The sequence below is a fragment of the Pleurodeles waltl genome, chromosome 4_1 (genome assembly GCF_031143425.1).
Source record: "Pleurodeles waltl isolate 20211129_DDA chromosome 4_1, aPleWal1.hap1.20221129, whole genome shotgun sequence".
Classification (NCBI taxonomy): Eukaryota; Metazoa; Chordata; class Amphibia; order Caudata; family Salamandridae; genus Pleurodeles; species Pleurodeles waltl.
In genome coordinates, this window is record NC_090442.1 from 90,608,259 (window position 1) to 90,635,477 (window position 27,219).

The window sequence follows — 27,219 nt, forward strand, 5'->3', positions numbered from 1 at the left end:
CTCTAGGAGTGGGCGGAGCTCATGGAGTTTAGGGGATTTATCTTAAAACTTTGTGAAATTTCTCTTAGTTCTGCATACGGCGGAATGCGACTCAGTCCTAGTTAGAACCCACAAAGATAAGTGTAAGGCAGGTGTCAGGCCTGCCTTTAATTAGGTAGAGCAGCCAGTGAGCTTCAGTCCCTTCTTCGGTTCCCCAGCTGCTGGACCGCCACAGCCCCTCTGCAGTAAAAACAAACTACTAGAAATCTCAGGGTAACTTTCCGTCAGGAGTAGACCCCTTAATAAGACAAAAGAGCTTTCTGTTCATTACAGCCCCTCAAAACTGCAAAACAACCACTACAACCTTCTGTGCAGCGTTCAGGGCCAGATGTATCAAGCGTATTTGCATTCACAAATGGTGCGAATGGCCGTTTGCAAATGCAAAAATGTCTCTTCCGATGTATGGAAGGCATTTGCAGTGCGCAAATAAGAAATCACAAAAATAGCGTTTTTTTGCCAATGAGACATGATTTAGCATGTCGCAAACAGCGTATCGCAAATAGCGATGTGATTTACCGAATCGCAATTTGCAGATAGCGATCCGCTAAATCGTGACGCTATTTGCGATACGCAGATTGTGACACGCAAAAACAGATTCGCAATGGGATGCATCAAAAAATCTCAATTTACGATTATTCGCAGAATGGCCGTTTGCACATGCAATTTACCAAAAACTTAAACCAGGTGGTAACCAGGTGCAACCTATATAAAGAGGCCCAGAATGCCTAAGCTCCTCTTCCACAATGGCAGCACTCTACGTCATGGCGAGGAGAATGAGGATCTGGGCAGGTTTGAGGAGAGAGAGAGGAGGAGACAGGAGCGCATATTTAGAGTGCGCATCACCCTTTTTGACCAGACTGAGGAGAAAATTTATGAGAAGTACAGGTTAAGCTCTGCCATGATACTTGACCTGATAGCTGAGCTACAACCCATGCTGCAGCGCACAACACACAGGACCAATAGCATACCCACCCATGTGCAGGTATTATGCTCCCTGCAACTACTAGCCTCAGGGAGCTATCAAGAGGTCATAGCAGCAGCTGGAGGGGTTCACAGAGTGCCCTCTCTAGATTTTTCAACGCATTTCTCAATGCCATGCTGAGCAGAATAAAACTGTACATAAGAATCCCCACAGGCATTACAACAAACTAAAATTAATTTCTACCAGATAGCACAGTTCTCACATGTCCTAGGTGTCATCAATGGGACACATGTAGCAATCTGTCCACCATCAGCCAGCGAGTATGTGTATCGCAACCGTAAAAAACATAATTTTATGAACATACAGGTGATATGCAATGCCTCCTACATCATTACCGATCTTGTGGCCAGATACCCAGGCAGCACACATGACTCCTACATCTTTTGCCACAGCAGGAAACACACAAGACTGCTAGCTGGGGAGTTTGGTGAAGGATATCTACTAGGTAATTTGATAGTTCAGAATTATGCATTGATGTAAGAGTGACGTAAGACAGCACATGGACTCATTTAACTTTCTGTGCATTCAGGAAAGAGTGCCTATGCGGTGGGCACCTATATGCTTACGCCCTACCTGAACCCTGCAACTCCAGCAGAGAGGAGGTACAATGCTGCACATAGGGCAACCTGCAATGTGGTGGAGCACACTTTTGCACTGCTGAAGAGCAGCTTCAGTTGCATCCATAAGAGTGGGGGTGTACTACAGTACAGCCCAGAGACGACATGCAAAATTGTGGCCACATGTGCTATCTTGCACAACATAGCAACCACCAGGGGCATACCAGTGGAACTCACAGATGAGGATGATGGTCCCTCACCACCCCTTCAACCAGCAGACAGGACCAGTGCAGCAGAGGGCAGGCAAAGACGTGCTAACATCAAGCGCAACCATTTTTGATGTAAGTAATAACAAATCCACTTCAATGAAATGTATTTCTGTAGTGAGCATCTTTATTACCTTGACTTCAGGTAAATAATGTGTCATTAGGACATAGCTATTCACAATGGGTAGACATGAACAATTAACAGTGTCACACTATTAGCATCATTGCATGACTGTATTTCTACATGTTTAGGTGGTCCCCTGTAGCCCTCAACATCACTTGTTATGTCCACGCACTCCACTTGAATGCTCAGTGCCCTCGCTGGCACCTCTTGTAGCAGGTTCACATGCAGTACTGTGTCTGGCACTACAAGACCTCGGATCAATCACGGGGACTGTCAGACTGCTGAGGCTAGAGGATTCCTCACTGTCCCCAACACCCAGTTCGTTGGTTGTGGCACCGCGTGCTGTTTGCATGGCATCCAGTACGTTGGTAATTTGCACCAATCCCTGTGCAATGTCCCGACTGCAATGTGCCATCTCCACCTGTGTGGCAATGGCATGCCGTGATATCAGGGCTGTTGAACTTGCGAGCCGATTGACGGATCTACAGAAGCTATCAAACCTTCCCAAATATTGGTGATGGCGCCTGCGCTGGCCGACTTGCTCCTGCCGCATCTCAGTGCAGAGTTTCCCAATGGCCTGTGTCAACTCCTTGGTGTTTTCAGCAGCTGTTTGCTGTCCCTCAATCAGAGTCTCCAACTGTTTGTGTAGTAACCCCATATTGCTATTGTGAGACAGAAACTGTCTGTGCATTGACTTCAATTGTTTGCATGCAGGCGCTGCACCTTCATCAGGGAAGCTTCAAGGACGCCAAAGATTGATGGGCCCACTCCTTCTTCTGTGCACTGTCTGCCTGCATCGTGGCACCTCCTGAGGGGAGTTGACTAGCACTGGGGCAGGGACTGCTATCTTCCTGTGGGACTCGCCTCTGGTGGCGGTGTGGGTTTGTGTTCTGGCATCTCATCTGAGTCCAGGTCATAGTTGGGAAGTGGTAACTCCCTTGCCCTGCACCTAGTCGAAACAATACTATAGGACTCACTGGTATTTGACTCAGACTGTGGCTGGGTTTCTGCTTCCCCCACTTTTTCAGATCCTGCAGCAGCAGGAACCGTGTCATCTGCAAGGACAATGTGCAGCATGTCAGTTCTAGCATTTTTCACAGATTTCCAGTGTTGCTTTAAATGTACAATTAAATTGTGTCACCCTGAGTTGTTTGTGGTGTTTTCTATGTGGCTGACCACTATCTTGATATTTATGTTGTGAATTCAACTTAGGGTTGTGTACTACCACTCCCATAAGACACTGTTGTGTTGTATGTCAGTTGTGACATGGACTACTTTTCACTGTGCATCAAGCTATGTTCTATTTCCTAAGGGGCATTTGTACATGTACATGTGGGCATACACATAATGACTGGCCTTACCTTTGCTGGGTGTCCCTGAGGTGTCAATGTCAGTAACACCACTGACAGCTTCTGGAAGCAATGTGGACTCCACCAGGTCTTCCATAGGGGTGGACGTTGTCTGGGTGGATGGTCTGCCTCTGGTGCTCCTTGCCTCCATAAGCCTGCTGGCCACCCTCTCCTTGACACGGGACCGCAAGTCATACCATTGCTTGCGTATCTCCTCCACAGAGCTCTGCGCAACACCCACTGTGCATAATTTTGTCAGGATGTCAGACCAGAGTTTCCGCTTTTCACTCTCAGGTACTTGGAGTGAGTTTTTTCCAAATAGTCTATCATGGTTCCCAACAACCTCCTCAATGAGCACCTCCAATTCTGCCTCACTGAATGTTAGCTTCCTCTTCCTGTCTCCCTTCTCCTTCCCATTTCCAGCATTGGCCATGTTACTGTTTGGTCCTGGCCTACTCACAATGCTGACTCCCTGGTGCTGAGCTGTGTCCCTCTCCCTGCTCCTGTGGGTGTGGCTCCTGGAAACAGCATGGGCTGACTCACTTCCTGGTTGCAATGTCATCAGGCTGCTCCAGTTGCCGTTGTTGCTATTTGCAATTTTCAATTACTGAATCGCAATTTGTTTTGCGATGCAGTAGTTGCATCTCGCAAATTGCATTTGCGAAGTTTAAGAAATCGTTATTTGCGATTTTTAAATTTGATACAATGCTTTTTGCATTTTTTAAATTGCGATTTCTTAAAAAGAATCGCTGAAATCTTGATACATCTGGCCCTTAGTCTCCTGCAGAAAATCCTCTAGTCTGCAATAACACTGGCCAGCAAACACAACTTCCAGTCTGCAGGGAGTTTTAAATCTGTAAAGACCTCTGCATTTGGCAAAAAAAATTAACCTGTGTAATTTACAGTCTGTCACAACTGCACCGTCTGCAACACTCTCTAAGTACAACTAAATATCTTTTTTAACTCTAAGTTGAGCTTCCTATCTGTCACAGCCACACCACACAGATAAAACAGCTATCCTGTGGTGTACAACTCTCAGAGGTAGATCTGCCCATCACCCCCCACCCCAACAGCACACCTGGCCTATGTGTGCATCTATATTGTTATTCAGTCTGACACAGTCTGACACTCGTTCATCACAGGCACTACATGGAGCACTTTACCACAGCCCATATAGCGCTTGATGTGTTGCTGTCCCCCCTTATGGACAAAAAAGTTGCTGGCATCCCCTCCATTCTGTCGCAAAATAAATGGCAACACTCCCAATCTAAAAGCCATACTCACAATTAAGATTTCACACCTCTATGATTTCTCCCCTCAATTTAAGTTAAAGGGAAAGTGTAACCAATTGGTGTTTCAGTCTCCCTCTTGTCAGTTCTCTCCACCAACACGCTTACTAACCACCTCCTGCTGCCTTGTCCTGCAGTCACAGCAACAGCTCCAGCCGCGGGTGCCTCAGTGCTCCCGGGTGGAACACTCTCCTGCATCACCAGCACTGACTTTGCCTCTCGGGACTTCTTGTTCCACTTCCCCGGCTGGGTTCCTCATCCCCAATGAGCATGTGACCCCTCCTGGAACTGAGGTCATCAGAGCCCCTCCTCCTCCAACTGCACAATGCCTTCCCATTGCACTTGCTTCTGATGCATATATTGGGAGCAACAAATGTAAAACTAGGGTTGGGTGAGCAGCACGCTCGTAAAGTTCTCTCCACCGGCAGTTGGCAAAGTGGTTTTTGCTGAAATCCACGCTCTGCTTGGAGCACAGAGTGCCAAAGCTCTGCAAGCTCTGCCACAGGGGCAAAGTTCACTGCTCAATGCTCACCACTAGTCAGCACCAAGGACAGCCAGCATCACTCTGCATCCTGGCCACCCGAGCCAGATAAAATTGTACTAACTGTTGTTGCTTGGTCTGTGGACCTGCAGGACCATATCCCCAGGTGGTTCCACTTAACTCACCCCACAAATGACGGTTTGCATAGTGTGGGGGTCATTATGACCCCCGGCGGACAGTGTAAATGTGGCGGTAGTACCGCCAACCGCCACATTATGACATTGGCGGGTTGGCTGAAGCCAACCAGCCAATATAACACACCGACAGCCATGGCAATAGCAGCTGCTGGGCTGGAGATAACAATCTCCAACCAGGTGGCCGCTATTGTACCGCTGGTGGAATTTTGACCCTGCCTACCGCCATGGTTTTTGTGGCATTCGTATCACCACAAAGAACCATGGCGGTAGGCCCTATCAGTGACAGGGAATGCCTTCCCTGTCACTAGTAAGAGAACCCCCCCAACACTCCCCAGACAATCCCAACCCCCCCTCCATCCACGCTCCCCTCTTCCAGTCCCCCCATACATGCACATTCGCAGACACACATCACGCATTCACACACTCACTCACACATGCATACACGCATCCATTCATTCACGCACAAATCTGTACACACACACACAACACCCCTCTCCCCTGTCAGAAACCTGACTTACCTGCATTCAAGGGGTCTTCCGGCAGGGGAAGGGGCGGGGCGCTGCTACCACCAGCAGTGCCCGCCAGCAAAACACTGCCAGGTTGTATTATTTGTCATAATACGGCTGGCAGTGGTTTCCTGGCATGGCTGTTCTGGTGGCACCATCACCATCATAACACCGTCCGCCAGCATGGCCACAGCTGGATTTTTTTTACCCTTTTTGTGGCGGAAATCCGGCTGTGGTCATATTATTGTGGATGGATGTTAGCCGTGGTGACGGTCTTTTGGTGGCTGTCGCCATGGCGGTAGGCGGCATTTACCGCCATTGACATAATTAGGGCCTGTGTTTTCTCCCATTGACCACAATGATAGAGTTTGATAGCTCTACATAGCATTGATTTATTTAATGCTCTAAAATCAATAACTCTGGTTATCTGCAATGTATCAACTTTGTCTTGGTGCCTTAATTAATTTAAAAATCTACTTTGTGTTTTAAAAATTGGAGTCTAATTTCTTTTGAGTCGTGTTAATTACTTATGTGTCATGTTGGTGCTGTGAAATGCTGAACATATGTTCCTCTAACTAGCCTGATTGCTCTTTGAAACTCTCCAGGACTGAGCTAAGGTGCGAATCTGAGGTCTACTTTTGGGTATCATGTTAGTATTACATGGCAGGACCCCCTAGTCATCCCACATAATACTGCCACCTTGCTACACACTGGCAATTGCTCGGGACCACATCCCAATTCATTGTTTTTTTACCCACCATGGTACCTCAGTTTGGACCCAGCCATATGCAAATCAGTTGTGACTGTGCTCCTCAAAGGATCAGTCCAGCTTGAGCTGCCAGGCCAGGTCCACCTTGAAAAGCAACACAAGCAAAGTAGGACCAGTTTTGGTATAGTTAGGGCTCTTCAGTACAGCTTGGTTCCAGTGGCACAGTTATCCTGGGATGCACGTCTGGACATACTTGGTGCACCTAGAGCGGCAAATCTGTAACATTAAGGTGATGCATGGAATGCTTGAATTAAGCTCAGCCACTGGGGAAAACAGTCTTAGATCCTAAGTTGCTTGTGTTCCGGTTCAGGGAGGAATTAATGGGTATTTCTCAGCTCTGGACTATTTAATTAGTGTGACATCCAGTGGTACACTGAAGTCATTCTGAAATGTGAATATTGAACAACATGCTTGATTGTTGACTACGATCTGCATATTGAGAATGTGTCATGGTATTATTATACGTATTGTATTAAATCAAGATTTTGATTATTTCCACTTCTATATGTGTGCATTTTTTGATTTAGTAGAGAGCCTGTACCATGTTGGCTCGAACACATAGATATCAAATCATCGTGGATGGGATACATCTGAAGTGTCAGAGATGCATTTGTAACTTGAAGTCAGGAATTGTGTACAAACATATTTACTAACTGATCAAAATGTAAGTGGAGCATGTTTAGGTATATATATACAGTTGTCACAGACATGACCATAAGTATGTTTGCAATGATAATTGGTTATACAGTCCATGGACCCTTTGTTTGATGGTACACTAGTGCTACACACAGCAGATAATGTTGTGAGCTGATCAACATCCACTACATGTAGATTCATATTTGTTTCACATTGCACCATCCTCTAGGACACACGAGGAAGATGTTGACCAGGAAGGTGGGGAAGCTTGGAGACTGAAGGTGGCATGACCGAAACAAAAGAACCCAGCAGCATGGAGGGTGATGGGGGTAGAGTAGAGGACTCAAACTCCTAAGATTCAGAGGCCTCCATGTTAAATCAGCTGCAAGTGGTGGTGGACCCAACAACACTGCCTGCACCTACAGCAGCATTTATCACTACTAGGATAATTAACACCCTCCCTACTTTTCCAACCTATGTTGGCCAACACCCAGCCCCTAACATGCTCAGGTCTCCTTTGCACCAGGCCCCTCTGCCCCTCCCCTAGTCCTTCTTGCACTGATGTCTGAGAAGGTTCTTGATTTTATGCACAGGTATTTCTTTTGGACAGACTGTACTGTTGGTTGCCATCCAGGAGGTCATTCAACAGTTACTCAATTACTGGCCATCCAGGATGGTTTCAACAGTGCAGTGTGTGCCATACAAAGGAGCATGGCACTCTCAGAGGCCCCTCGGACTTCACTGCCTCCCAGCCACCAAACTCTTCTCCTTACCTTCAAGACCCTTTCTCTTCTATAACCCCTTCTCCAACCTCCATTCCTCTAACAACCACCTCTACTTGTCCTTCTTCTACTACATCCAAACTAACATCCACACTATCTACTAACTGCGAGCACACAGACATGCAAGCAGACATTCCTATCAAACATCCGAAACTTACTCACAAACCTAAACATGCAGACAATGACACTACCATCACAACCACTGCACCTCCACATCCACAATCACTGCCACAGCTACACCCACAGCTACCACGACAACTAGATCTACCATATTCACAGCCACCACCACAGCCACCACCACACCTGCCGCACCCACAACCACCACCACACTCATATGCACCTCAAACACACCCATCACCACATTCTCAGGCATATCCACCATGCCCACAGCCACATCCACCACTACTTCCACCAACACACCAACTACCATACCGACAACCACCAACCACCATACACTACACCTCATCCTCATCCAAACACACATGTTCATCAATACAAACTGCATCACATAAGCCATCAACACCACAGAAACACAAACCCACAGACAAGCACATAACATCTGCAACACATACACCACAAACAGGCAAAGACACAGACAAGCCCATGTTGTAGGAAATGTAAAAAATACGCACTAACATAAATATCAAATGTGAAAACATTGCACAACATCAAGCACAAGTAGAAACTACACCACTGTTCACAATCAAAAAACTGTTTAGGCCTATCCCCCACGCTGATACAAACAAAATCGTAGGTTAATTAATGGATGTAGAGGAATAAGGAACATGAAAGGGTCATCTGTTAAAGGCCAACTCATGTTTACCCAACTTGCAAGTATTTACACCAGCACACAAGTCCATGGAACACTCTCCGTGCCTACAAACAGATTTCAGATTGATTACACAATGGGTGCATAATTGAATTAGCCCAAAGCACACAGGTGCACAACTTACAAAGGGTGCAGGGAAGAAACTAGATTCCAAACACTCCCAGACACACATTGCTGTTAGCACATACTTCAAATAAATTACATATATAAAAAAGCACCTATGCATTCATAAGTCAAAGAATGCTTGTTCAGAAAGCTTTTTCGAACATATAATAAAGAGTGAGTAATGACTTAGCCTAGGAATTCGGAGTTATGGGTACACATGTTTGAGTGTTTTTTAATTTTGATCTGTAAACTTGCAAGGTGTCTGTTATTGATCATGTGTAATAAAGTATTGTCCTGATGTGTATAAAAAGGCCTTTCTGTGAACAGGTGTTTGGGAAAAAACATAGAGGAAGGTGGAGTCCTCAGTGTATTCCTCCCTGTCACAACAGGTAGTTAATACTTTCTTTGGGCTGCAGAGAAGAGTCTGTGTGGTTATTTTTAATTGTGAGAATTTTCATTCACCCGGTAAAATGCACATTAGGAAAACAACACCACCAAACACAACCCTGTAGACAAACACCATCAGCCAAACAAACACCACCAAAGCACACACCCAAAGCAACAACATTGACAACACCAACACATTCATCACAAACAAAAAGTATACCAGCATTGCAGCAAACAACACAACACACACTCAAACACACAACCACACATCACAATGGCACTATAGACACACACTCCCCTGCACAACAACACTCATCCACCACCATTTCAACCTCTCCTACACCCTCTACTGCACATACACCTACTTCACCCATTCACTTCAATCTTCCTACTCCTTCCTGAACACCTCTTACACCTGTCAAACCCCTGAAAAAATGTCAACCCCATCCTCATAATTGGTCAACTGAGGCGCCTGGATTCCATCATGTTCATGGAGGAAAATATGCCCCTTTTGCAGGAAGTCTTTAGTGTGCTAGTTAATTTGGGGGCAAGGTTCCTACGTATAAACATGGGACATAAGTCCACATTTTGTTTCTTTCTGATTTCATGTTTGTATGTGTTTTCATTTATGTTTCTTACAATTGAGAAAAGTAATTTATTATATATTATTTTGTTTCTACCTAATTAGTGTTTTTTTCTGGTGTACAACAGTCATATTGCTGACACATTATTTCTTTGACACACTTTTATTAGTAGGGATAACTAAGGTTATCATTATAAGTGCAAGGTGATCTTGGAGATTTTGCTCTTAAATTTTGGTTCATGGTGGTTTAGACCACAATATCAGATGGAATTATATTCTTACATCTTGATACCCCTGACTTATCTTATCCTGTATTGGGAAGCAAAATAACTAATATTTTAGATTCGTACTGTAGTTTACATTGCAAGTGATTTTGTGACACATGTCAGATCAGATGCTTTTACTCAGCCTACATGAATTTTGACTTAATCATGGACATTGAGGTGCCAGTTGTTACATTCAAGATAGGTGTAATAATGTGAGCTACATTTTTTAATTAGGATTATAATGGTAAAAGGACAATATCACTAGCAAATGACAGGTATGTTGAGATGATAGGAGAGGTGATGGATTGCAGTTATGTTGATCACCTTTATGAAGCGACAAAGAAATGTTGATATGGATAACACTATCTAACTTACAAAGAGCTGCACCCTCATATATGTGTGTGTAGAGGTATTTTATCTTTTTTATACAGGACATTTGTTTGAGCAAATATAAGGTGAGGTATATGTGACATTTGCTTACAATCACTTACCATTGTATAAGTTATTATTATTATTGTGGGGTGGTAATCTTGCCAGTTAGACTACCTTTCTGTTGTGCAATGCCCTCATGATGACGGGCACTGCAATTAATTCAAGGTTACGTTGTACATTACAATTTTCTTTCTTACATAGACATGATGATTCTGAAGTTATAACTACATACTCGGGTGAAGGTTTGCTGAAAGGAAAAAAAATGACTAGCACTATAATGAGGCACATTCTTCCCATGACAGCGGCGACAAGGTGGGTAGTCATCGTGATAGAAGAACAGGTACGCAGCACCTCTCAAGAGCAGGTTCCATGAGCCTAAAACAGTGCAAAAGGTGTGTAGAGGTAGCTTAGCTCATTTTATTGGAGGGACACAGCCAGCTCAGGAGTGGAGGGTTGATCATCCTGGTAATGCCGATGGAAAGCAACACTGTGATTGTAAGGTAGGAGTTGTGGCAGTTATCCTACCATCAGTCGCATTTCAGTCCTTCACTCTGTCAACATGCAATGCTGACAGCGGGGCCCTGACCGTTATACCATTAAAAAATAGATCAAGTGGAAGTTTGGTTCTGAAGGTGGATGGGTGGACCATCAATATTTGATGGCCTATACGCATCCAACAAGATATGAATAGTGCCTTAATTCTTCTCCCAGATGGCTACCAGCACTCAATTCAAAGGAACTTTATTGCAGCTACAGGAGCCAAAAAAGCGCAAGCAGTAATAAATACAAATAAATACACAAAAATGATAATTACAATAATAAATATAATGATAAAAGGGAGTAAAAGATAAGAAAAGATGGAATAAAAATGGAATAAAATGTGCTCGCACAGGACAATAGGGCAGTCTTAGTTGGAGTCTTTATACAGAAGGGTTTTCCCTCTAACAAGCCAGTTAGCTCCGAGGAATTTGGCGACGGCGATCACTAGCGTTGGCCTAGTGTCTGATCTGAGGATTTGCAGGGCTAGCTCAGAGCTGCGGACTCCCAGTAGTCTGCATGCCGGGGCCAGCCATTTCCTGCGAGGGGCGGTGTACGCGGGACAGGCAAAAAGGACCTGAGGGAGATTCTCGACGGGGGCTTTACAAGCTGGGCAGACGGTTGATTCATTGTGTGACCAGCTGCTGGTGAGAAGTCTTAATGGGAGTGTTCCAATGCGGAGCTGGAAGTACAGTTTCCTTTCCCTTGGGGCCGTGATTAGGTCCCAAAAAGCTTCGTACTTGCATGACTCTTTTAGATTGGCAAAGTCACAAGATAGTGTAGTGTGGAGTGCAGCCCTTGTGTCTTCGTAATTTGCCATTTGCCAATATAGTTTCTTTAGTTCGTTTTTCGAGGGGAAGACGGACGTGGTTGGTGAGTTCCAGAGATCATCAAGCCCAAGGGAATACAGTGAACCCTTGATGTATCGTAGCCAGGGGATTCTGTGAAGATGGTCGGCTTTTAGAATGACCTGTAGAGCTTCAGTGAAGATATCGAACTCAGGGGTGGTCCAGAGACGCCGCCAGTACAGCAGAGGACGCAGGCGGGCTTTGTGTCCAATGTGTTTGATACCAAGATCCTTAAAAAGGGGGAACAGTGGGGTGCTTTGCGTAAGGGACACAAGGTTTCTCAGGAAGTTATTTTCAGCGGTGGTTAAGTCTTGGGTTTTGGTGTAGCCCCATAGTTCAGCCCCGTAAAGCGCTGAGGAGACGGCCTGGGCTTCGTATAACTGTAATGCTGGGCGAATTGGTTTTGTGTGTGAGAGGTAAAAGTTTTTTAGTAGTACCCCTGTTGTTTGTTTTAGTTTTAGGGCTTGTTTTCCTGTGTGTGGTTTCCAAGACATGTTGTCAGCACCCAAGAATTGAAAGTCTGGTAGAATTTGTAGCTAAGTAATATTATTGTAGTGTTAGAAATTGGGCTGTTGGGTGATGGGTGTAAATTTTAATCAAACAGCAACCACAATCCGAGTCAAAGTAAATGTCATGAAAACCCTAAATTAACCTTTGCTCTCCCTCTGGTAGCTTGGCACTGAGCATTCAAGTTTAACTTATAGGCAGTGTGTAAAGAGTTTGTGCAGCACTTCAAACAGTAAAACATTGAAAAAAGATACCACACCAAGTTAGAAAAATAGATCTGTCTATAATAAATAAAACAAAGCCAAAATTACAAAAATCGAATAAATAGAACTTGAGAGATTGATTTGGTTTTAAGTTTTTAGGTAAAAGAAGCATAAAGCACTAAAAAGTGTCATCTGGTTGGGCTGGAGCGGGCTAAAGACAAAAGATCAGGCTGACCATGATGGATCATGGGAAGCCTACAGGGACCCCGTTAAGCCCACTGAACAAAAGTACCTAAATCCAAGGTTAAGGGCATTGTGTGGCACTGGATTGAAGATGTGTCGAGCAGCAGAGGTGATGTGCCAGTTCAGAGATGCGCAACGCTACTGTACGAGATCCTGATGCATGTTGAGTGGGCTTGCGATGCGAAGACCGGTGCTGAGGATGTGTTGAGCAGTCAAGACAATAGAGTCTGTTCCTATCAGCTACGATGCTACAATGCAGAACATTGGCATTGTTCTTGATGCTGCCATCCACAGGGAAGCGAGGGCCTTGAGCCAGGAGAGATCGTTGCACAGTGGTGGTTCTGAGTATGATGTGTCAGGTCCAATCCACGCTCAGAGGTGATGCAATGGTACTGCTAGAAGAGGTGCCCCTCAGCCAAGGCGATGCTTCGGTTCTGCTCAGAAGTGCATCTTAGGCTCACTTCCAAGTGTCCAGGACTGGGATGGCACCACTTGGCAGGGTAGACTCACAGATCGCAGATTCCACGTGCAGAATCAGGGTGGTTGGAAGTCTTTTATATCTCTTAAATGTCGGATCAGGAGGCCAGCCAGCTAGCCCTGGGAGTCACTCTGGCTTCAGTTGATGCAGGTCCAGTTCTTCTCACCCAGGCAAGGGAACAGCAGGCAGCAGGGCAGCACACCAAGGCAGGGGTCCAGCAGAGTGGCAGTCCTTCAGCAGCACAGCAGTCACTCTTCCTGGCAGAGTTTCCATAGGTCCAGAGGTGTACTGAAGTGGAGGTGTATCAGAGTTCACATTTGAGGTCACATTGTGTGTGACTGTCTGGGGGGAATCCACAAAGTACAGTTGTTACACACACCATACATGTGATGAGAGAAAGGCACCCAATTGCTAAAATATGAAAATGTCGACATTCTGAAAGTGACATTTTCAGAATTGCAATTTAAATCAATGTCCACCATAAGTTGTGATTTTAAATTGTGATTCCAGAGATACCAAACTTGAAAAGTTTATCTCTTTCAAATTGTGAATTAGACTTATAATAGGTAATTGTTGTGCCTGCCAAGATCTGTATATGCAGCTGGGGCGTGGCAGCATTAAAGCCATTCTCGCCCGCCAAGAAACTGCTTAGCATTCTAGCTATGTGTCTGCAGTTTCTGTCGTCAAACACTTTCTTTCCAGTTCTGGGGAACAGCACACACTGTCAGCACTGTCGGCTGTTCCTCCATTGGTTTATTTCCTGTTTTGGTATCCTGGGATTCTTGGTTACGGCTGCTTCTGCTTTTTTCCAGAAGTGTACCTGTGAAGAAAACAAAAGGATAAGAAGACTTTTACATATATAATTCCATTAAAACGCAGTAACACACTATCCACCTGTATGATTAATTTAGCTATATACTTAACTGATATCGGCATTCTGCATCTGGGACCTTGCTGTTGGCTCGGCGTTGAAGTACAATCCTGTGGATTCTAAAAAGATACATTAGTGCTGTTTCTGGACTTAAATGACACAGTACTATGAACTCCAAGAAAGAATTGATTTTGCTTTTTGTCTCTATTTTGACATTTATTTTTGCAAAGTACTACGATTTTGAAAGGTATGTAGAGTCCTCTCATGAGTTTAGGGGGAGGATGGTTTCCTCAGTCTGTTATCATATATTATTACATATTTTTCTAGATTTCACATGTTATCTTATACAACCATTTGTCTACCACACAACGGAAGAGGGGATTCATCCAGATGTTATAAATGGCATATCTGTTGCTACTTTTTTATACACATTATACTACATCTCTCTAGTGGACATTTACTGACTCTTTCGGTCCTTTCTATTTCACTCAGGAAGGCCTACGGAACTCAACTGGGCACACACACTTATCTGCACCACCTTCGTGGGACCTTTGTTTTTTTCCCTTCCCTCACCTCTTTCCCCACTCATCCTTGATTGGCTTTGACTTTTGTTGGGCTGATGTAGTGGTGTGGGAAGTTGAGAACTCATGTCAGGAATTCCATATCGCTCCTTCAGAAAGTAAGGTGAGATCTGACAGTAAAAAGGCAATCTCAGTGTTATCCTGTGGCAGAAATAGACCTTGCTGTAGTGCACTCCCGGGCCATGTAAAACACTCTGTTAGATACATTGCACCCTGCCCTCAGGAATGTCCTGCGCTGTACGTAGGGATGACATATATATATATATATATATATATATACATAGATAGATAGATAGATAGATAGATAGATAGATAGATAGATAGATAGATAGATAGATAGATAGATAGATAGATAGATAGATAGATAGATAGATAGATAGATGGTTATAGATTCAATATGCCAATTGGGGATGAGCCAATGTTACCAGGTTTTAAGAAGAAAGCATAAGCACTTTAGCACTGGTTAGTGGTGGTAAAGTGCACATAATCCTAAAGCTAGCACAAATGAGGAGGTAGGCAAAACCTTGGAGGGGAAGAACACCCTAAGGCTGTGAGGTCTAACATGATAGGACCTACTTGAGAAAAACCTTCCCCATTTAGCAAAGTCACCCCCGTTTTTTCTTGAATTTTATTGCTGGTGTGTGGACACTGCACACTGGAGCACTACTGTCCAGCTCCCAATGTATGTGCTCTACCCCCAAAACATTATTAGTTAATCCCTGATTGGCATATTTAACTCTCCTATAAAACCATAGTGGTAGAAACTACATCCATTACATGGAAAGTTGAAATGTTACCTGTGAATTTCAGCACTCAATAGGCCATCTATAGGTGCTGAAAGTGGGGGTGCTGGGGATGCTGCAGCACTCCCAAAGTAACCATTCCTCCTATTTTGTGACCCTAGTGACTTGACCTCTGAGTGAAAAGTGAGCCCTACCTGAGTGACTACCCCTCCCACTACCAGCTACACTAGTGGGTCGGCTAAGAACCCTCCCATGAACCTGAAAGATGATTATCTAATGCTATGGGGTCAGAATCCCCCTTCTCCTCCTGGCTACCAACATGCTCCTGGTCATCCTGGAGAAGGAGGCTCAAAAGGAAATTCTCATTTTGATTCTTTCCCACATATAGTTTCCTGCCTAAGCAAAACCCCTTCATTTCCTTGAAGGTCATGCCCTCATTGAGAGTACCCATGACCTCAGAGGTAGGCTCAGCAATAGACGTGATGTGTGTGTTAGGGCGGTGTAAGGAGAACCTAGCCTACCTAACCTCTAGTCTCTAGGAAAGAAAAGTAAGAGACTAGACCCATATATTAGGTATACTTGTATAGCTCGAGGTATAGAGTAGTTGTTCCTGTGGTGGAAAGCACCAGGTGACAGAGTGATAAGGCAATAGCAAGTACTTATCCCACAGCTGCCCCACCAATGTAGGAGTCTGGCCTGGTTTATAGTGGGTACCTATGGTACTTACACCTTATACCAGGTCCAGTTATCCCTTATTACTGAAATGTAGGCAGCATCTAGAAGCCAAGTTCTCTAGAGGTAGCTGTAGCTGAGCAGCCAAGGCCTATCTAGGAGACATTCAAAGCTCAAACCACTGTAGTCACACAGTACTCATACACATGAAAAAAATACTCAGTGTTACAAAAATAAAGGTACTTTATTTTAGTGACACATATACCAAAAATACCATAGAGACTATACTCCCTTAGGAGGTAAGTAATACACAAATTACATACACTAATATGCAAAAATAGCAATAAAAACAGTTAGAAAACTGTGCAATTAGTTTAAATCACAATAGTTGGAAATGGGCCTGGGAGGAACACAAACCATATAGTAAGAAATTGGAATGCGAATGTCGGTTTCCCACCTAGGCAAGTGTAGTGTGTAGAGGGGCACTTGGAGTATTAGAAAACACCAAAGGTAAGTACTAGAACCCACCACGGAGCCCAGGAAATCAGTAGTAAACACTGTAACTTTCCTAGAACACAAAGAAACATGAGAAAAGTGATAATGTAAGAACCAGAAGAGACTGCATGACGCCAACAGTGGATTCCGGGACCTGAAGACCTGTGGAAGAAGGGACCAAGTCCAAGAAGCACAGAAGAGTCGAGGGAGAACAGGAGCCCCTGCTAACCCGGATGAAGGTGCAAAAGAAGAACCTCGGGTGAAGAACAGTCAGTACAGATGGAAGATTGCAGCCTGGTTTGCGTTGCTGGATTCCGCCAACAAGCCTTGGCACAAGCAAAGCTCGCAGTTAGCAGAATATGGTGCTGCCCAGGACCAGGAAGGACCAGGTGGACTCTACCCAGGAGTGGGAGACAGAGGGGGTTCTCAGCAACTCAGAGAGTCCAGAGAAGACCAGGCAGCATGCCCAGGAGTCCCACAACAGGGGGACAAAGGAGGTGCAAAAGGAGGCCCATTCAGTACTACAACAAAGGCTCCCACGCTGCCGGAGAACCACTCAGGAAGATGTGCATCGCAGGATGGAGTGCTTGGGGCTGGAGCTGCACGGGGCACAATGAACTTCGTAGAAAGATGCCTACAAGCCTTGGCAACTGCAAAACAAGTGGTGCATAGGGATACTGTCTTGCGTGGGGAGGCAAGCTCTTACCTCCACCAAAGTTGGACAGTAGGACGTCAGGACCGTCAGAACCACTTCAGTCCACCACCCATCATTCAGGATCCACGCAGCTCAGCAGGAGAGGGGATCCAGTCGTCATTGCAATAGGTACCCACTAAAAACCAGGCCAGCCTCCTACACTTAGTCAAAAGACTCGAAAGGTACACACCCTCTTGCAACCGTAGATCTACCCACTCCAACCTTTTAGTGACTCACAAATTCTGGAGAAAGACTCACTATGTCAATGAAGGTATATCCAGCCTGGGATATTCTTCCTAACCAAATATGTCACAAACTAAATCTGATGCTCTTTCACAAAAAGCATAAAATATGGCTTTTCAGGCAAACATTCCCATCTTAACGTCTCCTCTTCCTTGTGCTTTCTTCCTGTTACTGGTTTAGCACATAGAAACCCATGGTGAAAGAACACGTAACAATAACATGAACATAATAAAAATTAACATAACTCTGTGGTTGTTAGGGCACCTAAAGAATTAGGGAACTTACTATTTTTTTTGTTCAAGAGCTTCAAGGGGATCAACCTTGAAAAGTATTCTATCAGCAGTTCAGGAGCATCAAATTTAGGCCCATATTTAAAAGAAAATAATGGAGCACGACGCTGCGCCAAAATTGGCAGAGCCACGCTCCGTCATTTTCACAACTCAGGGATGCGCTGTATTTAATTGAATACGACAAACCCCTGTGTTGTCCCCTGCGCTGCCGCTAAATTAAGCTGCCTGCGCCAACACAGGCATCCTTTCACCATTGTACAAGGATGTCTGCGTCGAGGGGTTTGATTGTTTATGTGTGGGAAGGTGTCCCTTCCTGCACATAAACAATCACTAATGGCAATTTGACACTTCTGTGTGTGCTACAGAATGCAGCACACACAGAAATGCCAAACCGTCATTTTGAAATGATTGTTCATGTGCAGGAAGGGACACCTTCCCGCATATAAACAATCATGTCTGGCATTTTTGCAAAAAAGTAGGAGGAATAAAAGTATTCCTCCCCATTGCGCCTTGCTAACGCCACCCCTGAGGTGGCATTAGATCTTGGTGCTGTGTCAGGTTTACGAAAACCCGTAAATCAGGGGCAGCATCAAAATGCAATGGGTGTTGCTGTGGCAGGCCCACAGCAACACTCATTGCACGCCCCTTCCATGCACAGTATTGCGTGTGAAAGGGGCGTATTTACAAGTTGGCGTTAAACCACAAAAAGTGGCTTAATGCCACCTTGTAAATACGGTGCAGTACATAGCACCACCGGAGTATCACTAAAAGTGCTGCTCCGGTGGCAATAGGGGGCTCGCAAATATACCTTTTAATGTCAGGTTTTTCTTGTGAGGAGAAGAGTTTTCTTCCACAAAAAAATTACGAGGTCTCTTTTCAAATTGGGACTTAAGGCATCCCGAGAAAGTACAAATCCAATCTGTTTCACTGTGGAAGGAAATATGCCATATTCCATGGAATGTAGAAATAGAGCAGCAGCCCCACCGAGCACCACCGAACTTCATTCCCTCACAACCACTCCCTCCAACCATGGCTCACCATTGCAGAACTCATGATGTCACACATATTGAGAAATCTGAAATGATCAACAGCCTACGTGCAAGCAAACATCTCCTTCTCAATGACCAAATATTGGTATTCATGAGTCTTCGATGTCAAATTCAATGGCGAGATCATTGCTACTCCTTGCCACAGAAAAGCTCCCAAGCCCACACAGCGAGCAATAACAGTAATGCACAGTTTATTTCCAGAATATATGGACTAAATAATGGAACATGCATTAGCGCACTATTGATAGATGAGAAAGCATGTTCTTGCTATTAACCTCATACAGACTGGATACTGTTCTTCAACAACATGCACATAGTTTCAGCAATAGTGACACATGTTTCCATAAATATACTGTAGAATTCGCCCATCTCCATGAACGCCAACAATTGGTCATGACACACTTGTGCCAGAGTCTTTCCCATTGTTTCTAATTCCCCACGTCTGGGATTAATGCATAACCAATAATCACATGACCTAAATAGTCTATATTGCTAAGTCCAAAAAGTTTTATTCCTCTCATCTTTAATTTTTTTGCACTTTTTCAATGCATTCAAAATGTTTTTCCTCAATCCTCTATTGGACCATTGTCCTGGACTGCCAACACATAACTCAACACAACTTTCTAAAGGCTACCTATATCTGACAACTGTTTGGTTAGAAATAAACCTACTTGAAACCGCACCAATCACTTCAGTATTTCTTTTCTGCATTGGACATCTAAACTTCACAATGCCAACAATTTGGGCACTCCCTGTGTTTCAAGAAAGCTCAACACAACTACATTTTACTGACAACAACCTTTCAAGCTGCATTTGATTTCACAGTTTTTTGAGACTTTCTTAGATAAGTTCAGGTACCTCTACATTTATTTCAACCTACTCGGATATTCATTATTTGAGCCCCCTCTTTGTCTCCCTTTCATTCCAAATGATTAGGAGCTTGTATTCGAAATTCTATGTCAGGACCGGAGGTGAGGATTATGCATTATCTTTCTTCACTTTTATTTAACAGCAGGTTCAAAGTTCAACAAAAATAAACTACAAAACCCATGGGACCAATCAGACTGCCATCAGACTGTCCATATAAATATCCATGACTCTGACGTCCTTCCTCTTTCTTCACCGCTCTCCGTTACTCGCTGCATTTATCACCATTTAATCTTCAGTTCCTTGATGTGCTCTACTCAGCTGTGCCAGCTGTGTGCGCTTCCGGATGAGTCGCTGCTATCAGAGGCATTTCTTGTGCAGACTCACTGTGATGGCTTGTGTTCTCGCAGCACAGATTTTCTCATACTGTTCATGTTTCTCTTCTCCATCCGGACACAGAGTTTATTGCAGCGAACAATGTCTGCACTCTCACTGCTTCAGCTGTAATGTGAATCTTCAATGTTTCAGGATGTCATTTCCTCTCCCAGCTTTGTCACATTCATCGAAATTGAAAAAGGACTACAATTCTCTGCAGAGTCATCAACAGCAAAATATGACTATTTTCCCTTCTCATGCTTTATTTTTATAGTTAATAACAACTCTTGGGTGGATTTTTGGGTACAATTTAATGTGTTGAAGATTTCATATTGTTTTTAGCTCTTCTTTCCATTTTTGTTTCTGTTCGTTTGTTCTGTGCTTACATTAGTTTCTATACTTTTATTCTCCATTCGTCTTGAGGGTATTTTTCCATCACTGTGTTCTCCCGAAAAAATGTTTTAGTGTATCTACATTTGTTAATTTTGTTATGCAACGTATTTTACCACCTCCATTTTTATTTAACACACCTGGTGACCACCTCTTCTGTGGCTAAATTGAAGACGGTGTTTGAAAGTTTGTAGTTCAAATGTTTCTCCAGAAAAAAAATCCTTCATACCTATTCACTTCCCAGGTGCAGAGGACAGGAACTATATTTAAACTTTCCATATTTAATTGTTGAGGGAGGTGGGGTTACTTTGAATGAGTTAGAAGTTGCTGTTGAAACATTGCATTTGATTTTTTACCCAAGGTGATCATAATATTACAACAAATTAATTTTAGAAAGGGAAAGCAAGAATAGGGAGAATCAATAGAAGATTTTGTGACAGCTCTTAGGAAATATGTTTCATTGTGTAATTTTGGAGAGAACAAAGAGGTGAGAATTCGTGACAACTTTATACTTGAGTGTAAAAGTAACAACATGCGTGAATCATTATGGTCAAGTAATGATCCTAATCTCTCTGAAGTTCTGAATAGCTACCCAAACAGAACATTTTTGGCAATGCTTACATGATTTACAGAAGTGCAAAGATACTGCAGGTTCATTCCAAATTGACACCACTTTATGCAAAAAGTAGCAAAATGTGGACAAAACTAAAATGTCCTGTTTCAGCTGTGGTAATCCAAATAATTTGGCTAATACAAAGATTGCCCTGCCATCCTTGTCTCTTGTAGATCATGTGAGAGGGGCAGGGGTGTAAGTCCACTACTGCCAAGGAAAAGAATAAATGAGGTAGATGTGGATGACAAAGATGTTATGTTGCAAGTTGTCTTTGACATAAAATACATTTCTAGTGTGCATTGTGAACATCGTGCTGATCTGGTAAATGTCAATGGCATCATGGTCTCTATGATGATGGACTCTGGGGCAAGATTGGCATGAGGGTCAGTAGAGGATTATGCTTGTTGTTTTGAGTGTAAAGTAGAGCTTCGTCAGCCCTATGCCACACCATACAGGAATAGAGGAAAACCTATAGTGTGTCAAAATTCCATTTTGTGCCCTATGTCGGTTTTACATACCAAGCTCATGTCACCCTTTGCCTCTGGCGCCTCCTTGTATCGAGTACTCAAAGTCATACTTCCCTTGTGGCACCATCCTGTCTCAAGTACTCAATGGTCCCCCTTCTGAGAAGATTGAACCATTGACCCTCATGTGCTGTTGCACGTTAAATCTGTTTGCACCTGCTGATTATCGTGTGTCGTTTAGGGATAAGTTACGCTATCCACTGTTACCCATTGAACTGTACCATCATTTAGCTGGGGTTCCATTATACTTGTTAACTGTTGCCATTTATTGTTTACACCCGCCACCTGCAAGGCCTCTTATCCATTGTATGTAACATGTGATCTTTCCCTGGTTCATTGGAATATTCCACGCCTCCACATGGGACACGTGCCTTCTGGAACACTCTTTTCTTCCAGCATAAATACCCCCTCCGAGCCTGCACCGGCGCTTGGCCTCATTCTTTTCCTTTGCAGACACTGTCCTTGCACTCACCTCCTGAGTTGCCCGGATTTTCCAGCGCTCCAGTCTTCCAAGCCTTCCTGATTATCCTTTGACCCTGTCTTCTGCAACTCTTATAGTGTCTTCCTTCATGAGCTAAGATTCCGTCTCCTCTTGGGCTTCTTGCACTGAGCCCCCTGTCCTCTTTGGATACCAATTAAAGTACCTAACAAGGCTAAGCACTTTCCCATCAGGTTAGTGCACACTAATCTTCTTTTAGTAGTAAGCAGGCCTGAGTATCAGCATCTTCAAGACTATAGACTGGTCCCCAGTCCAATTATCATACAGCGCTCCTTGCTTGTTTATACTTCGGACCCTCCCTCCAACTATGGTGCATGAACTGTTATTAAAGAAGGACTAGAGACAAAATCTGTGTTTCTCTGATGAACACTGATGTCAAGAAGAATGTTCTTTTAGAGTGATTGATATTTGTATGAACCTTGTAAACTCCAAACTGTGATTCTAGCATGCCTTTGGAGTGTCCCTAACCCAACCTATGTGCTGAGTGTACCCTTGGGAGTGTCAGAAACTTCATCCTGTGATCTGAGTGTAACCTTGGGAGTGTTAGTAACTCCAATCTATGTACTTAGTGTAACCTTGCGAGTGTTACTAACTCCAACCTATGCACAAGTGTAACCTTGGGAGTGTCAGCAAACTCTATCCTATGGTCTGAATGTAACCTGGGGAGTGCCAATAACTCCTAGCCATGTTTCAAGTTTACCTTGGGAGTGTCAGAGGCCCCAATTTGTATTTCAAGTTCTTCCTCGAGAGTCTCAGAAAGTTTTATCCAAGAACGTGATTGTCCTCCTCTCATGCCGTGATTGTGAAGAAGTCTGTAAGTATTTGTTAATAAAGTTAATGCATTGTTAATGCATGTAGAGGCTTGCAGGGGTATTGATGGTAATTGTCTCTTCTTGTTGTTCCCAGTGTATTACATCTGTATGAAATCAAAGGTGCTGAGCCCGTAAACGTCCACCTTCACAAACACAGAAGGTCTCAGGAGCAATGCATTCTGTTATGCAGTGTTGTACCATCGCTGAGCAGATCTAGTACTGCAAGTCTCTCTTCTCTTATTTTGTCCCAGCTACTCTTCCCTCTCAGGATCGTGCAGGATCTAGGAGTTTTATCCCTGGATCTTGCATCATCCTGAGGAGGATAGGAGGTCTAGCATCCGCTCCAGTGTCGTCTCTACTGTTGGGACCAAGTGAGTGCGTGACATAGAGGTGGTGGGATATTTTGAGGTTGATTTTGAGTTTAGAGGGAACCGTGCTACAGGTAAAGTATATGTTCCTTTGAAAAGTGACAACATTTTATGCTAGCCACATAAACAACTACTGGATATATTCTTATATCCAAAGCTTACATCCCAAGTACAAGTCTGGACTGTGAACACTATTTGCCTGATTTAGAGTTTGGCAGAGGAGTTACTCTGTCACAACGGTGACAGTTATTCCGTCACCTGAAATATAAATCCCATTAAATCCTATGCAATTTATATTCCAAGAGATGGTATAGCCGTCAGTGTTGTGATGGAGTAACCCCTTCTCCAAACTCTACATCAGGCCCGGTGTATGCTATTTTTTAAAAGAGTTACCACAAGTATTTTCTTTCACAGTGGGGTGCATCAAAGGGTACACTCATCGCATCATCCTAAAAGATCATGCCACTCCTGCTGCATGCATAAGGAGAAATATCCCTTTGTGTTTGCATGGTGTAGAGGCAGAACTCAACAGACTAAAGAAGGAAGGAATTATTGAGCATGTGGAGGCTTCGCAGTGGGTGGCAACTGAAGTGGTGGCAACTAAACCAGTTTCCATTGCCCAACCTCATGGAGATGACAACGATGTTGTTTGTTTTACCACTTATGACCTGACATAAACCTATCATCAAGTTTGTCTCAGTGAAGATTCCAAAAGTTTCACTGCGTTCATTACACCGTTTGGTGTCTTTCGTTTCCACAGGATGCCATTTGGATTTTGTTTTGCGGCATCCATTTTCCAGAGGCTTAGGTCTAAAATATTTAAAGGGTTGACAATTGTCAAGTTATTTCAAGTTGATGTGCTCATGTACAGTGAAAATTTGGCAGAATATATGACCAAAATCAGAGAAGTTTTGAAAGTATTTGAACATAAACGGATGACGCTGAAATTCAATGAATGTAATTTTTGTCTCTAGGAGATCACATAGTAGGGGCATGAGATATCAGCTGAGGGCCTCAGACCCAAAGACAATTTGGTCAGAACTGATGTGAGTTTGCCTGCCCCCAAAAAAGAAAGAAGAAATGCAATCATTTTTGGGAACGTCTGAATATTATTCGAGTTCTGTTTTGAAACTTGCCAGGTCTAGACAAAGTACTAGAGCTCTTCTTAGGAAAAATGCTGACTTTGTGTAGTTTGAGGCATGTCAGAGTGAGTTTGAGGATGTTGACTCTGCAGTTTCCACTGCACAGAGAAGTTGCATACCTGGTTTACTGTGTTTGATTGTAACGGATGTGAGTGACAGATGTTTGTGAGCTGTGTCGAAGCAAAAGCAGGGATACAATGATGTAACAATTTCGTTTGCCTCAAGTTCTTTGAAAGGTGATGAAGAGCACCATTCCCCCATTGAAAAGGAGGGTTCAGTCATTTAGTGGGTGATAAAGAAATTCAGTAAGTTTGTGTGGGGTATCAAGTGGTTCAATCTGACCATAAACCTTTCAAAAAGTGTTTGGTAATGTTGCAGCACTACCGTTGTAGTGACAAGACTGCTGTTTTTGGGTAAGTGTGGGCAGAGCTCACGGAGTTCTACTCCATGGAATTCTGCGGAGTTCCAATGCAGTGGAATGCTACCTGCCCTACTATCATCCTGGCCTGAATGCCCGACCCTGCTTAGTACTTCTGAGATCGGGTGCATTCAGGCAAGGGTGGTATGTCTTAGGCAGCAAAAGCTGCCATTTCAGGCCTCTCTTGTGCTGACACAGCCCACTGGAGCTTGCACACTTCCCTTCACCAACTGCCCGCCATCACAAACTTGCTATGGAGGGCTGAACACACCCCTTGTCTTGCACCAGCCTTGCAATTGCTTCCTCTGCACTCAGAAACAGCCTCAGACTGCCCTTCCTTTTAGGGCCCAGGACTAGCAGCAGTAAACCAGCTCACCACCAACAGACTGGTATTTTCACAAAGTGCCTAGCCGTGCTTGCCACTGGGCTCTAAGGTACTCTCTCAGGTCACACACATCTCTATCATAACACCACTTCATTTTCCATGGACTCTGGCTGCAAGTTTCCTTTTTTTCAAGCACAGCCCCACCCTCATATGGAAATACTGTCCATGCCCAGTTCTGGCCCCCAATGCTGTCATTTTTTACCTAAATGTGCACTGAAACCTGATAATCAGACCCCAGTACAGTACTCATTCAATCAAAAAATAGGGCAGCACAAGCTCGACTATGCCCACACCAGATCCAGGCAGAGTCCCCTCACTGCCCATAACATAAGTCAGTCACCCCTAAGGTAGGTCTCCTGTAGTCCAGGAGGCAGAGTGCATTATGTTGTGAGTGTGGACATATATGTGCAAGCATATATAGCCCTGTGGTAGAATTTAAAATATAATACTATCACAAGTAACCTTCAGTCCACAGGATAACATGGGCTGGCACCAAGCAAACACCTGATGTCCAGCTTCATGATGGACTGACCAAATTCCTTTGTTTTTGGTGTCAAACACCTTGCTTTTTAACCCTAAAACCTCATCCCCAGGTTTACCTAGCATGTACCCATTTGGTATCCTCAGAGGATGCCCACCTAGTTACCATCTTTCCCCTGCCTTGGCGGGCTTTTCCAAGTGTTTGCCACCAAGACAGAGTTCTGACCACATGCTGGGGAGTGTGTGTCACTCCCAGAGGTCCGGACAAAGGCATGTACACGAAGGAGGTCACCCTTCCTCCCTGCCAGGATGAATATTGATGAGACCCATCATGGCGGTGAGCTTCAGAGGCTACACCACTGCTACTGGACAAAGGAATTTGTCCCCCACTCCAGGACAAAGCCTCCCCCTGTTCCAGGCACCTTCTGAGGCAACCAGGTGGGAAAATTAGCTAGTCAGGAGGTGTACACTCCCCTCAGGCTGATCACACCTCTAGGGTGTGCCAGCTGGAGTGTACGGTGGCAGATGTCCCATGCCACCTTGAAAAGGTTTAGGAATAGTGGGTTATGGGTAGTTTAGTGATGCACTCCCTCCAGATGTGGTCACCTCAGAGCAGATTAGCCACAGGACTAGATACCCATTGACCACTGGTTCCCACACATCTTAACACCCCTAAAGCTAAGAAATAAGGGGCACGTCTGGCACCAGCGCCTCCGCTCTGCTGTGAAACAAGAAGAGACCCAACTCCACGACAAGACCGGACTCCGTGAAGAAGAGGCGCACTAACTCCATCTGTGTAGCCACTCTGCACACCACTGGATTTCGACTCACCCAGAACCAGAAATCGGTTCCAAAAGGAAGGTGAACCGTCTGCAACCAGACCCCTTCACCAAAACTCCCTAGGGCTAGAGGGACTAATCCCCTGACCACAGCAGGACCAGAACGCACTTCCATGACCACTGAAGAACTGACCACCGGGACCTGAATTGTGGCTGCCTGAAAGTAACTGGCCAGGCACCCTCAGAGAATTGCAGGCCGGACCCAAAGTGAGGCTCAGCTTTCTGCACTGTTCCCCTGGGCCTCTGGAAGAAGCACATATAGAAGGAGAAAAGCTCCACTTGTGATTGTGTTTGGGCAGGAAGGTTTGTCTTCCTCCCAAAAACAATCATCCCCACAATGCAGGCATCCTTGCACCATAGTGCAAGCGTGCCTGTGTTGGGTCATGGTAGCAGTTTATGTACCAGCATAGGGGACAAGGACAGAAATGTGCCATATCTTAGAGATACAGTGCATTTCCTGACATATTGGTTTCA